At 46.1% G+C, this 12,509-nt stretch overlaps 1 protein-coding gene across 50 annotated transcripts in view; it reads left to right on the top strand.

The window, feature by feature from the left end:
• The window catches only part of MAP4K4 (mitogen-activated protein kinase kinase kinase kinase 4), a 149,624-nt gene that overhangs the window by 81,880 nt on the left and 55,235 nt on the right, over positions 1-12,509 (top strand). The window lies entirely within an intron of this gene.

Genomic DNA, 12,509 nt, shown 5'->3' with positions numbered 1-12,509 from the left:
CCACCTGCACCTCCCACAGGCCATCCCCGTCATCAGGGAAGCGGGCAGTGCATCAGTCAGCGCTCAGCTTCACACCGCTGTGTGCACACTCCTCCAAATATCCTTTTTTTCCCTTAACTTCTGTTTTTTACTTGCCTTCACAAACCACCTTCTTTCTCTCAGCTTGTTGTTCATTCGCTGAGTCGTGTCCGAGTCTTTGGGACCTTATGGGCTGCAGCACGCCAGGCTTCCCTGGCCTTCACCATCTCTTGGAGTTTGCTCAGACTCATGTCTATTGAGTCGATGATGCCATCCAACCATCTCATCCTCTGTTGCCCTCTTCTCCTCTTGCCCTTAGCCTTTCCAGCTTCAGAGTCTTTCCCAGTAAGTCATCTCTTCGCATCAGGTGGCCAAAGTATTGTACCTTCAGCATCAGTCCTCCCAGTGAATATTCAGGATTGATTTCCTTTCGGATTGACTGTTTTGATCTCCTTGCAGTCCCGGGGACTCTCCAGAGTCTTCTCTAACACCACGGGTTCGAAAGCATCATCCTTCAGCGCTGAGCCTTCTTTGTGGTTGGGCTCTCACATCCATACATGACTACTGGAAAAATCATAGCTTTGACTGTACAGACCTTTGTTGGCAAAGTGATATCTCTGTTTTTTAATACCCTGTCTAGGGTTGTCACAGCTTCTGAGAGAGAAACTGATGTGCCAAGTTTGTGGGATGCTGAATTTCCTTATCTGGCATTTTCTTATGCTCGGTAACTTCTAACTTAATTTAAATGATTTTGATATTAGATTTCAGCTTCCTAATTTGGATTGTCTTCATTCCTCAGCCTTCTGTAGATGAAGGTCACAAGTTATACCTCTTCATTGTTGTTATTATTTTAATAATGGTATAAGGCAAGTCCTTGAAGAAAACCTCTGAAAGTTAGAGATTGATTAAGCTTTGGTTTATTTTGATTAAGAAATATGACAGTAACTTTGAGAACCTCTAGTCCCACTGTGTTCCCAAAAGATCATGCCCTCATTTTCACAATCACCTCCCTAAGAAGACTCATAAGATTTTTCTTTCTAATCACACTGATGGAAACTATAGTCTGCACACATCTGCTCATGTACTGTGTGTGTATCCTTGTGCTTTATACATTAAAGTGGTAGGTGTCTCCCCGCACCTCTTGGAACCACTTTTCATCCCCTTGGAGGGTGATTGGAATGCTCAGATGCTCAGTTGTGTCTGACTCTTTGCGACCCCATGGACTGAAGTCTCCTATGTCTGGGATTCTCCAGGCAAGAACACTGGAGTGGCCTGCCATTTCCTTCTCCAAGGAATCTTCCCAACCCAGGAATCAAACCCACACCTCTTGTGACTCCTGCATTGGCCAGCATATTCTTTACGACTGTGCTACCTGGGAAGCCTTGGAGGGTGATGTCACCTGCATTGTGGACACCTGGTGTAGAGTAAATAAACATGGACCTTTGACAAAAAAACCAGAGGGTGCTTTGTACTATTTCCGATATATATATATTTTTAAAGTTCTACTAGAATTAAAAAGACACTAGAATTCATCTTCAGTGATAAAGTGTAGAGTGGATGAAGTGAACTGATGTTTGTTAAGGACTTGTACCAGGCATGGGGTGTGCCAGGCTCAGCTGGGACATGGATGCCCTCCTCCCCTGTATCTAATGGAGGAACAAAGGCTGGGACCACAAGAACAGACGGTCTCTGAGTGAGTGTAGTTGATTTGTAGTGTTGTGTTAATTTCTGGTTTATAGCCAGGTGACTTAGTTATACATACATATATTCATCCTATACATTAATAATTTGCATCTGCTAATCCCAACCTTCTAGTCCATCCCTCCCCTAGATTTACTCTCTTTCCTTCTAATTGCTATCTATCCTCCTTTCCCTGAAAATAATATGAAGTTAACTTAGGGTTAAGGCCAAACTACTCAACAAATAGGTCCCTGAGGATGTGTTTTAAGGACTTCACAGGTGGCTCAGTGTTAAAGAACCTGTCTGCCAATGCAGGAGATGCAGGTTCAGTCCCTGGGTCAGGAAGATCCCCTGAAGAAGGAAATGGCAACCCGCTCCAGTATTCTTGCTGGAGAATCCCATGGACAGAGGAGACTGGGGCGGGGCTACAGTCCATGCAGTCGCAAAAGAGTTGGACACGACTGAGCAACTAAACAACAACAAAAAACAGCAAATGTGTTTTAAAGGTAACAGAGTCGGACACGACTGAGCGACTTCACTACTACTGTTGGTGAGGATGTAAAAAAAGGTGAGATTTTTGTAAAGGATTAGTTTATTTTTGCGGAGATAGAATTTGTTTTTATCTGTGATTGATTTACTCAGTGTAAAGAATGTAACTAAGGATTAACAAAATACGAAAATTCTCGGGTGCTGTTCCTGCCTGTTTCATCAGTAAGTGAGCAGAGGAAGATAAAGACTAGATGAACTGTATGCTTCAGATCTTTTATGCTTGTCACGTCGACTTTATGCACGGGTGACAACATGTGACGATTAGAGCGGTGATTGACTTGCTCGGAGTCCACAGCTCCTTGCCAGAATAGCACCCTGCTCTTTCCATTGTGCTCTGATAGCCCCTAGTTCACTCTGAGAGTGCAGCTCTGTGTCCTGTGCTTGGGGTCTGCCTAGCGCCAGGTAACCAGAGGCGATGCCCAGTAGGTTTCGTAGGCATTCAGATCTTTGAGTTGGACAGGGTGTTCTCTTTTTGGTGGGCACTTGGAGAAACACATAACAGATACATAGTATTGGTTCTTGAGCACTGAAGAATTGATGCTTTCCAACTGTGGTGCTGGAGAAGAGTCTTGAGCGTCCCTTGGACAGCAAGGAGATAAAACCAGCCCATCCTAAAGGAAATCAACCCTGAATATTCATTGGAAGGACTGATGGTAAATGTCTAATACTTTGGCCACCTGATGCGAAGAGCCAACTCATTGGAAAAGACCGTGATGCTGAGAAAGATTGAGGGCAAGAGGAGAAGGGGGCGGCAGAGGATGAGACGGTTAGATAACATCACTGACTCAGTGGACATGGGTTTGAGCAAACTCTGGGAGATGGTGAAGGACAGGGAAGCCTGGTGTGCTGCAGTCTGTGGGGTCACAAAGAGTCGGACATGACGAAGTGACTGAACAGCGACAACAATTGATTTCATTGTCCCAAGAAAATTCTAGTACTATTTTGTTGTAGTAGAATATTCTTGGGAGTATGGCCACATTTTACAGTTCTCATATTTTTGTAATAAAAATTATTAAAAGTAACCCTAGGTGTTATACATTAATCATAAATAAATAATAGTAAGACCTGCCCTTCACACTTGAATTTCATCCCTCTAGGAAAGAAAATAAAGGAGTCTCTTAAAATTATTAGTGGTTAGAAAGAGTGAGTACATTTCTGGCTTTTGTTTTTAGAATGGTCACCAAACTAATAAAATTGATTTATTTACTTTTTCCTTTTTCCTGTGAACAGAAATGTTAGGCCCATAAATATTTTTCAAAGTGAATTTATACTTTATGAGCCTCATCGAAAGTCAGCCGCGTTTATTTAATAGTCATGCCCTGGCTTTTACTCTAAGACAGCGTTAATGTCCTTTGGCAGACTAGAGCCTAGAGTTAAATTTAATAAAGCTCCAGTTTCCTCATCTGTAAAATGGAATAATTCCTACTTCACAGGCTTTTGTGACATAATAGATGCACGGTGGCCAGCATATAATTTTTATATGTAAATGGCGGTTTCTTTGCTCCCTTCTCCTCATTGAAGTTAATAAAATGACATCACTCATTGACTCACCCACCTGCCCTCCTGAGCAGCTGCTGCCTGACCTCTGCAGGTGGCCCGCGTCCTCAGCATCCTCCTCCATCTGCCTCCTGCCTCAGGAGGCGGCTTTGTCCCCTGGTGTAGTCACATGGTCTGGGCCTTGGCGACCGCTTCGGTCCCGCCCGTGAGTTCTCTCCTCGTACTGTTTTAGTGGCTACCTGGGGAGCAGTTTCTTCATGTTCGTTCCATGCTCACTGTTATTCCGTCCTGAGCTATAAACGCTGTGGGAAGCTGACTGTTACAGGGTTCTCCTCGCCTTTCCAGTCCTAGGACGGAGTCCTTCACACGGGTGGTGCTCAGCTTCTATTTTGCTGCCATGTCCTGGCAACTTTAAAGGAGAATTTCCAAACACGTTTTGAGTGTTGGCAAATATATATATATTCCCTTTTATGACAATGGAGACAGCGCTTATTTTCATACATATTATTTCTATCGCTGCATAGGTTAGAAAAAAAAAATCGGAACAGGAAACCATTATCATCCATTCTTAATGGAAGTAAGAAAAAGTGCTCCTGATTTTGGTCAGGTGCAGTGTAGCTGGAAAGGGAATGTGTCAACCATGGTTTTGGGGCTTTTGTTCTTGGATGTTTTAATGCTGTTCATGAAGTTGCACTAATTCATTCATTTAAACAATTACTAAACACTTAGTCTTTTAATGCAGGCTCTTCTCAGAGGTAGAGTGGAATAGAAAGATTAATTATGCTCAGAAGGAGCTATTCTTGAGCTCCTGGTAAAATAAAACTTGCCGTGAAAGGGAGCTCTTTGTAATTGTTGATGAACCATCTCCAGGCGGATACGGCTACCTTGTCACTTCGTGAATTGAAAGCATTTTTCTCAGGGAAAATAAATAGTTCAGTTGAAAGAAAAAAAACACCCAGCAATTTTTCAATCACGTAAATTGCTATTTTTTAAATATGGGCACTGTTCTGTAAAAATCTTATCCTCCCTCCCCACCAGCTTTTCTTTTTTAAATTTACTTGAGGACTATAAATGCAAAATTCTACTTCTCATCTCAACACTTCCCTTCTTGCCTCCATTCCTAGCAAACTTACTTAAAAAGATGTTCATCGCCTTGGAACTCTGCTCAACGTTAGGTGGTAGCCTGGATGGGAGGGGAGTTTGGGGAGAGAGTGGAGACGTGTATTAATATATGGATGGCGGAGTCCTGTTGATGTCCACCTGAAGCTGTCACCGCATTGTTAATCAGCTCTGCTGCTGTTCAGTCACTAAGTCCTGTCTGACTTTCTACGACTCCATGGACTGCAGCACGCCAGGCTTCCTTGTCCTTCACTATCTCCCGAAACTTGCTCAGATAAATTCATGTGCATTGAGTCCTGATGCCGTCCAACCATCTCACCCTCTGCTGCCCTCTTCTCCTTTTGCCTTCATATCTTTCCCAGCATCAGTCTTCTTCTGTTTGCATCAGGTGGCTAAAGTATTGACCAAGGTCGTTGGTTATACTGCGACACAAAATAAAAAGTTACATTAAAAAAAAAATACACCTGTGTGCATTGGCGAGGCCTTCAAGACCATCCTCAGGCTTAATGGCTCTCTAGGAGGACTCAGGAGTCAGCCTATACCTGGCCTCAGCTGCGATTTACAACCAGGGAAGGACGTGAAGCAGAGTCAGCAGAGCGCAGAGGCGTGTGGGGTGAAATCCGAAGGAATCCAGGCACAGATTTGCAGGAGTCCTGGCCCCCTGAAGTCGTCATAAAGACAAACGTAACTCCTCCAGCAGTGAGAAGTCCTGCCACGCGGCAGCAGTGTCCAGCAGGGAAGCTCCGTGGACACTCTGCACCTGGGGTTTTATTTGGAGCTGGTCACATAAGCACTGTCTGCCTGGCATGTCCCCGAAATTTCAGTCTCCCCGCTGGGAGGTAGGTGTTCAGCATAAACCCCGTTGTTTGTTCAGACAGCCAAGGAACCGGCAGCTGCTCATCTCCATCTGAGGGGTGCTGGGTGCCCTCCCCAGTCCAGGCCGCAGGTGCCAGCTCAGGGCTGCTGGGCTCAGAGCCCTCTGACACCATGGTTGTCCTCCGAGGTCACCGTGGTGTCTGGGGCCTCTAGAGGCTGGGCGATCTCTCCCGGCCCGGGATCCCTGTGCTGTTTCTTCTCTGCTCTTGTTTCTCTTACGTCCAGACCTTCTTGCGCCTGGTTTTTTTCTCTTTAATGTGCCGTGCTGTGGCCACAAAGCGGAGAGGCTTGGGAGCGGCCACTTCTCAAGGACACAGCTGTGTCCACTTGCCTTCGTGTGTGTAGTGTGACATGCATACAGAAAAGTGCACAAATGACAAACCCAGGACATTTCCAAAAGCCGAACTCACCCCACCCACGAGTCAGCAGCTAAGTCAAAAAACAGAGCGTTGGTAGCCACTCAGGAATGTGCCTGGCAGTCCCTCCAGTTACCAACCGCTTCCCCTGGAAGGAGCCACTCGCCCGACTTCTAACACGATTGATCATTTTTGCTTGTGTCTGTGGTCGATGTGAGAAGAGTCACAGGGTCCCATTGTGTCTGCTGCTCTGACATCACCTTACGTTTGTGGAAGCCGTTCGTGCCTCTGCATGTAGTGGTGATTTACTGTCCCTGCTCTCATCATATTCTTTGATGTCCCACTAGCTTCCGAGAAAGCAGTCTCACCTATGGGTGTCACGCTGGCCGTGCAGCCTCGGGGTGTCTTGCGTGCATGTAGCAGGTGCTGAACTGAAATTGCTGCAGACACAGAAGGAAGTCTACCTGGTGGAGGAACTTCTCCTTGATCGGAGAAGAGATGCTCAGGTGCCTGTTCTAGGGAAAACAGACCTTGGCTTTTTAATTTCTTATGTTTGGAACATGATTAAGTATTTCTTTTCTGATTTAATCTTATCCGTTTCACTGCAAGAGTCGAGAAAAAAATCAGGAATATTGCTCACTTCTGATGACTAGAGAGACTCAGTGTTCTTTGGGAACATCTCTCAAAAATCCCATCTTCCTTGGCGTCAAGTGTCCCTGTAGCCACTGGTCTTCACCAGGGACTTGCTACCCAGTGCTCCTGGGGTGCCTCGACATCACACCGCTGTGGACCGGTTCGTTCTTTTAGAGCCGATGGTCACTTTTCTGCTGACTCTGAGCTCGGGTTCCGGGCCAGCCTGGGTTCTTACCTGTCGCTCTGCTGTCCTCGCCTCCCAAGACACCCTGGGGACCCTCTCAACCTGCCTCGTCCTTGCTGATTGATAATAGGGCTGTTTCAAAGTAACACACACAACCAAAGCCTACCTGTAAGCTTGTCCCTAGTGTGTGTTTGCACTTTATAGTGATGTAATGTAATCAGAACACTCATTAGCTTTTACCATTTTCTTTATTCCTTCTGTATTTTTCATGATCATAATCAGTGATGAATCAGATGTAATGACTCTCAAAAACAAGATAAAATAGTCTACACTATCAGGGGCCCCACTTCCTGTAATGAAAATGAGCACAGTTGAGTCTCATTAAGTTGGATCAGTTCAGATTGGGTGAATTTAAGTGAACAGTGGTGAAGAACCCGCCTGCCAGCACAGGAGACTCAGGTTCCATCCCTGGGTCAGGAGGAAATGGCACCCACCCCGGTATTCGTACCTGGGAAGTCCCATGGTCAGAGGAGCCTGGCGGGCTACCGTCCATGGGGTCACAGAAGAGTTGGGATGCAACTCAACAACAAAGTGGTCACTTCTGTCCATGTATTGTGTTTGGACAGCGTATCCTTTAGATTGAGTGACTGCAGAACAGGCCACTTTAAGGGACTTCACGATACCATGTGACGAGAAGCACTTCTTACTTTTTAATAAGATCTTGAAAAGTGGGCAGTAATCAGCTCTGTACATTCTGATGACTTAATATATTTTCCTTGACGGATGCTCCTTAAACTACAAGGCATTTGCCATCATCTTTATCATCATAACTCATCTGAGTATAAGGAGCAAGGAAGTCAGGGGAGGGAAGCAGCGTATGACTTTAAAAAGCCCGACTGAAACACACGCACTGTGGGAAACCACTGGTAGACCCCGTGTATCTCTGCTGACACTTGACGCAAACCTTCCACGCATTGCATTGTCACCGTGGTTCAGTCCCACTGTTTGTTACCGTACCGTATCCAGCATCTGTTGCTTCGCTTGCGTGGGTGGGAGATGCTGGCTGCCAGGCAGTCTCGGAGTGGAGCTGTGACATCATGTCTGATCGATGGACACAGCTGTGGGATTTCCATGTGTGCTTGGCAGCACCCACACAGACACATCTGGTCTGAGCATGCAGTTACCTTCTCCTGCGATGCTGTGAAAATTATTCTGCGTACGATGGAGTAATGCCAAGGGTATTATTGGTACTTACCTGATGTAGAAGACAGGAGTGATTCAAGAGCCCAAGATGGTTTTCTGTGCAGACTTGAAGATTCTAGTGAAATCAGACTACCGTCATCTTACTGAGTTTTTGCCTATAAATCATTTAGTTCAGTGCTCATGGAAACTTGTGAGCTTTTACTTGTTCTAAGTTTAAGAAATGGACATTTTGATAAAACATGTGGTAGAAGCAGCAGTGCAGACGGTGGCCAGAGTGAATTTCGTTTGGTTCTAGTCTCAGAAGGTTTGCTGTGTCTGAGATGCATTTCTTAGCAGCTCCTGTACATTTTCAGGGTGAATGCTTAGGGAAGATGTCTGAGGATCACTGGGTTTTTTCCTTTATATAGTTGTAGAAGGTGTATATGTGAATTCAGCTTCCCTGGTGACGTGGTGGTAAGGAATCCACCTGCTGGTGCAGGAGATACAAAAGATTCTGCTTTGATCCCTGGGTCAGGAAGATCCTCTGGAGGAGGAAATGTATTTTTCCTCCAGTATTCTTGCCCGGAGAATTCCATGGACAGGAGAGCCTGGCGAGTTGCAGTCCGTGGGGTCACAGAGAGTCGGACGCAACTGAGACAACTGAGCACGTAGCACGTGTTCACTTGGTCTTTTTCTGTTGGGGCTTTTATCTTGGAACCAATGGATCTTGTGAGATGGACGCTAACTCATTTTAAAGGACGTGTCCTTCCTTCCTCTGACTATATTCCGTACCTTCCTTCTTCGCAAGAATCTTCCCTGCAGAGTTGTGTTCGCCTCTGGTTGAATTGCCAGTGAATTTAAGTTGTAGGACTTTTCATGTGCCTGAGTTAGAAAAATTAACTTTGATTCATTCACCTTGCTGTGATACTGAATAATACTCTCAGATATCACTGGGATTTGCAAGTCAAAGGTGATCTTTTTTTATTTCTCTACCAGTTAACTGTCTCACTAAAACAAACTTGTAAGCTGTTTTTTTAATGGACATTTGCATTTTAAGTATATGTGTGTTTATACACTTCAGTGGTGAAATCTGCTAGAGATATTTGCATATGTCATTTTATTATGGTTCTCTGCATCTAGTAAAGAGAGAGTGAATAATGAGTCGCCCTTCCTGTTTTTGTTCTTCAGCTGTTACTGAGCAGGCTTCTTTCTGTAAGGGCTGTGCTGGGAGAACGTTCCCAGTCCTCTTGGATCCTCCTGGTCAGCTGAGGTCCACTCTGTCTCGTCACAGTTCCTGCCATCAGTGGAAAGAGACGGAATTCAGGTTACAAGAGTTTAAACAGCATTTTGCTGCATGTGTGCTCCGTGTCCGAGCATTTCAAGGAGTCACTAAAAAACCCCACTGGTCCCGTGCACTGCTCCATGCTCAGACGGTGGAGCGGACAGGACTTATCAGGTGACTCCCAAACCCCTGGCTGCTTTTAAAGATGACCATGATGCTCAGATGTCCTCCAGTAGCCAAGGAAGGCAGTGGAAAACTCCTCCCCAGTCGTAGCCCAGCCAGAGACAAAGGCCTTTTCTGTGGGAGCTTGCTCCCAGTGGGAGAGTCCAAAACTCTACTTGGCACCAGCTGCCTGTGATCACAAGGGAAGGGGGGCGGGTCTGGCAGCTGCTTGGTCCCCGGAGGAGAGCAGGAGGGGGCCTTCCCTTTCTTCTCCGCATGTCCCCTCTCCTCTTTCAAGTGACACTTCATTTTTTTTTTTCCTTCATCTGTACATTACTGTGGTCCCCTGGAGACGAGTTAGGACTCCGCTGGGTTATTTGGAGTTTCACCGGTTCCCCTTTCTTTGCAAATGTGGGGTTCGTCATTGGTTTAGAAATGGTTAGCCTGCTTGGAGTTTGTTTTCTCTGTATCGTCTCTGGCAAAGTGAGGTGTGTGTGTGTTTGTGGTGGTGATACGTGTAAATATATACTGGGGAGAGCCCACCAAGCCTGTATTTAACTAATGACCGATGGGTGTTCTCAGCTCCCATGTTGGTTCATCATTACCCTAAAGACTCATACATGTAAAACACCATATTAAAAGCGTTGGCTTCCCAGATGGTGCACTGGTAAAGAATCCATCTGCAAATGCAGGAGACACAAGAGGTGTGGGTTCGATGCTTGCACTGGGAGGATCCCCTGGAGTAGGAAATGGCAACCCACCCCAGTATTCTTGCTGAAGATCCCACGGACATAGGAGCCTGCTGGGCTACAGTCTGTGGGGTCACAAAGACTCGGACATGACTGAGCACGTGTGGGCACACACACGCACACACTTTGGTTGTGATGAGGGTCCCAGGTGTACCTGGCTCAAAGCTGTTGACAGACACTGCATTTCTGATGCTTAGACAGTCCCTGACAATTAGTGGTGCTGAATGCCTTTTTATTTTATAAACTGTGCAGTAACCTATTTTAAAACCAGAGAAGCCAGAGAAGGGATGATTCAAAGAATATACAATCCTTATCCTAAAATGGTGGTTTGAGAGGACAGTATGCCTTCCTCTAAACACCCGTTTCATCTGGCTTCCATGATTTGACTACTGAAGATCCAGAAATACTCTGGAAAGTGACATTGATCTGATTAGTGTATGTCAGAAAACATTTGATCGGGTGGCTAGGGAGGTGGGAGAGGGGATCGGGATGGGGAATACATGTAAATCCATGGCTGATTCATGTCAATGTATGACAGAAACCACTAGAATATTGTAAAGTAATTAGCCTCCGACTAATAAAAATAAATGGGGGAAAAAAAAGAAAACATTTGGATGTTTCAGTCATATTAGAAAAGCTGTTCCCAACTGCACTGAAGCTGTTCTTACGTCGTATTTCATCATTTCTAACTTGCAGCCCCATTTCAGACCTGTGACCGTGTGTCTTACAGTTGGTCGTGAGTCATAGTTTCATTATGAAATGTGATGGAGCGGCTGCCTAGCTGCGTCTTAGGTGCAGGGGGCTGCATTGTGTGTGAGGGTGCGCCAGCAGTGTGACCTGTCTCTATATTGAGTGCTGTTCACACCCACAGACAGTGCTCAACTCAGGTCTGTAAGGATTTCTATGCAGGTAAGACATGTCAGGGTTTTAACTTGGTGGTCTCGGGAAACCTCAGGTGCCGTCGGAGGCTCTTGGTGGTTCTTGTTCAGAGAGGTGAACGAGTTAGGGGACACAGCTTTGTGCAGTCACTGGAAAGAAGTGTCAAAACCAGTCGCATTATGTTGTTTAGTCACTCAGTCCTGTCCGACTCTTTGTGATTGTAGCCCACCAGGCTTCTCCTCTGTCTCAGTACCGGAATGGGTTGCCATTCCCTTCTGCAGGGGATCTTCCCAACCCAGGGATCGAACCTGGGTCTCCTGCATTGCAGGCAAGTTCTTTACTGTCTGAGCCGCCAGGGAAGCCTTGCTTGGTCCATGACATGTTTAAATCCTGCACTTGGTGTGATTTACGCATCCATGAGGTTTCAGTGAGAATTACCATACAGCCCCGTGTCTAGACTGCACTTGGCCTTCTGACCCTGCTCCTCATTCACGGCGTCATCTGTCAGAGTCACGTGACGGCTGTGCCCATCAGCAGCGTGCTGTGGCATCCTCATGGTTGCATCTCTGGACCGAGCTGCAAGCCGCCACTGTGAGAATGGCTGGCGGATGATGATTGTATGTTCCGGTGTGTACTTGGCTTGTAAGCAGTAATGAACAATGGCAAGTTCTGTTTTTAAAAAGACACTTTCCTTTTCATTTGGTCTCATGGTTAATACCTTAATTGTTCCCCCTTCATGGATCACAGCCTTATCACGGGGAGGGGGCTGGCATAACTCAGGGAAGCGTTGAGCTATCCTCTGCAGGGCCTCCCAAGACGCACAGGTCGCAGTGAAGAGTTCTGATGATCTTGCGTCTTTTATCTTAAAGAACAGTGCTAGAGAACCTAACTTAGGTTCGTTCTGTGAGGCTGTATGGAAGGTTCTGGGGGATGCTTGGTTGCACCAGTAGGTTTCATGCGCGCGTGTGTGCAGATGAACATACCCGCATGGCTCACAGTCTTCGTGGAGAGGGAAGGACAGCACTAAAGTGGAAGGAGGCCTTAGAGAACCGGTCATCCTTTCTTGTTGAAAATACATGAAACAGAGGGAGTTCTAGAGGTCTGGTTATGTGAAGCTTTTCTCAAAGATCCTTGTCTTCCCTCAAACATCTCTTTTCTGACCAAGGCTCATTTCCGCTCTTCCTCTCATTTTCTCACTTTGGTTTTGCTCCCCTCTCATCCTGTTGGTTGTCTGTGATCTTGCCTTCAGATGACTTCCTGAAGGTGACTGGTGTCACCCTGCCTCTGTGTCCAGGCTCGACAGGGGACAGGCCGCCTCGAGGATGCCGTTTTCCTGGGCAAGG

Source organism: Cervus elaphus, chromosome 11 (assembly GCF_910594005.1).
Source record: "Cervus elaphus chromosome 11, mCerEla1.1, whole genome shotgun sequence".
Lineage (NCBI taxonomy): Eukaryota > Metazoa > Chordata > Mammalia > Artiodactyla > Cervidae > Cervus > Cervus elaphus.
The sequence above is the reverse complement of the archived record's forward strand: the minus strand, read 5'-3'. Positions and strand labels throughout refer to the sequence as shown.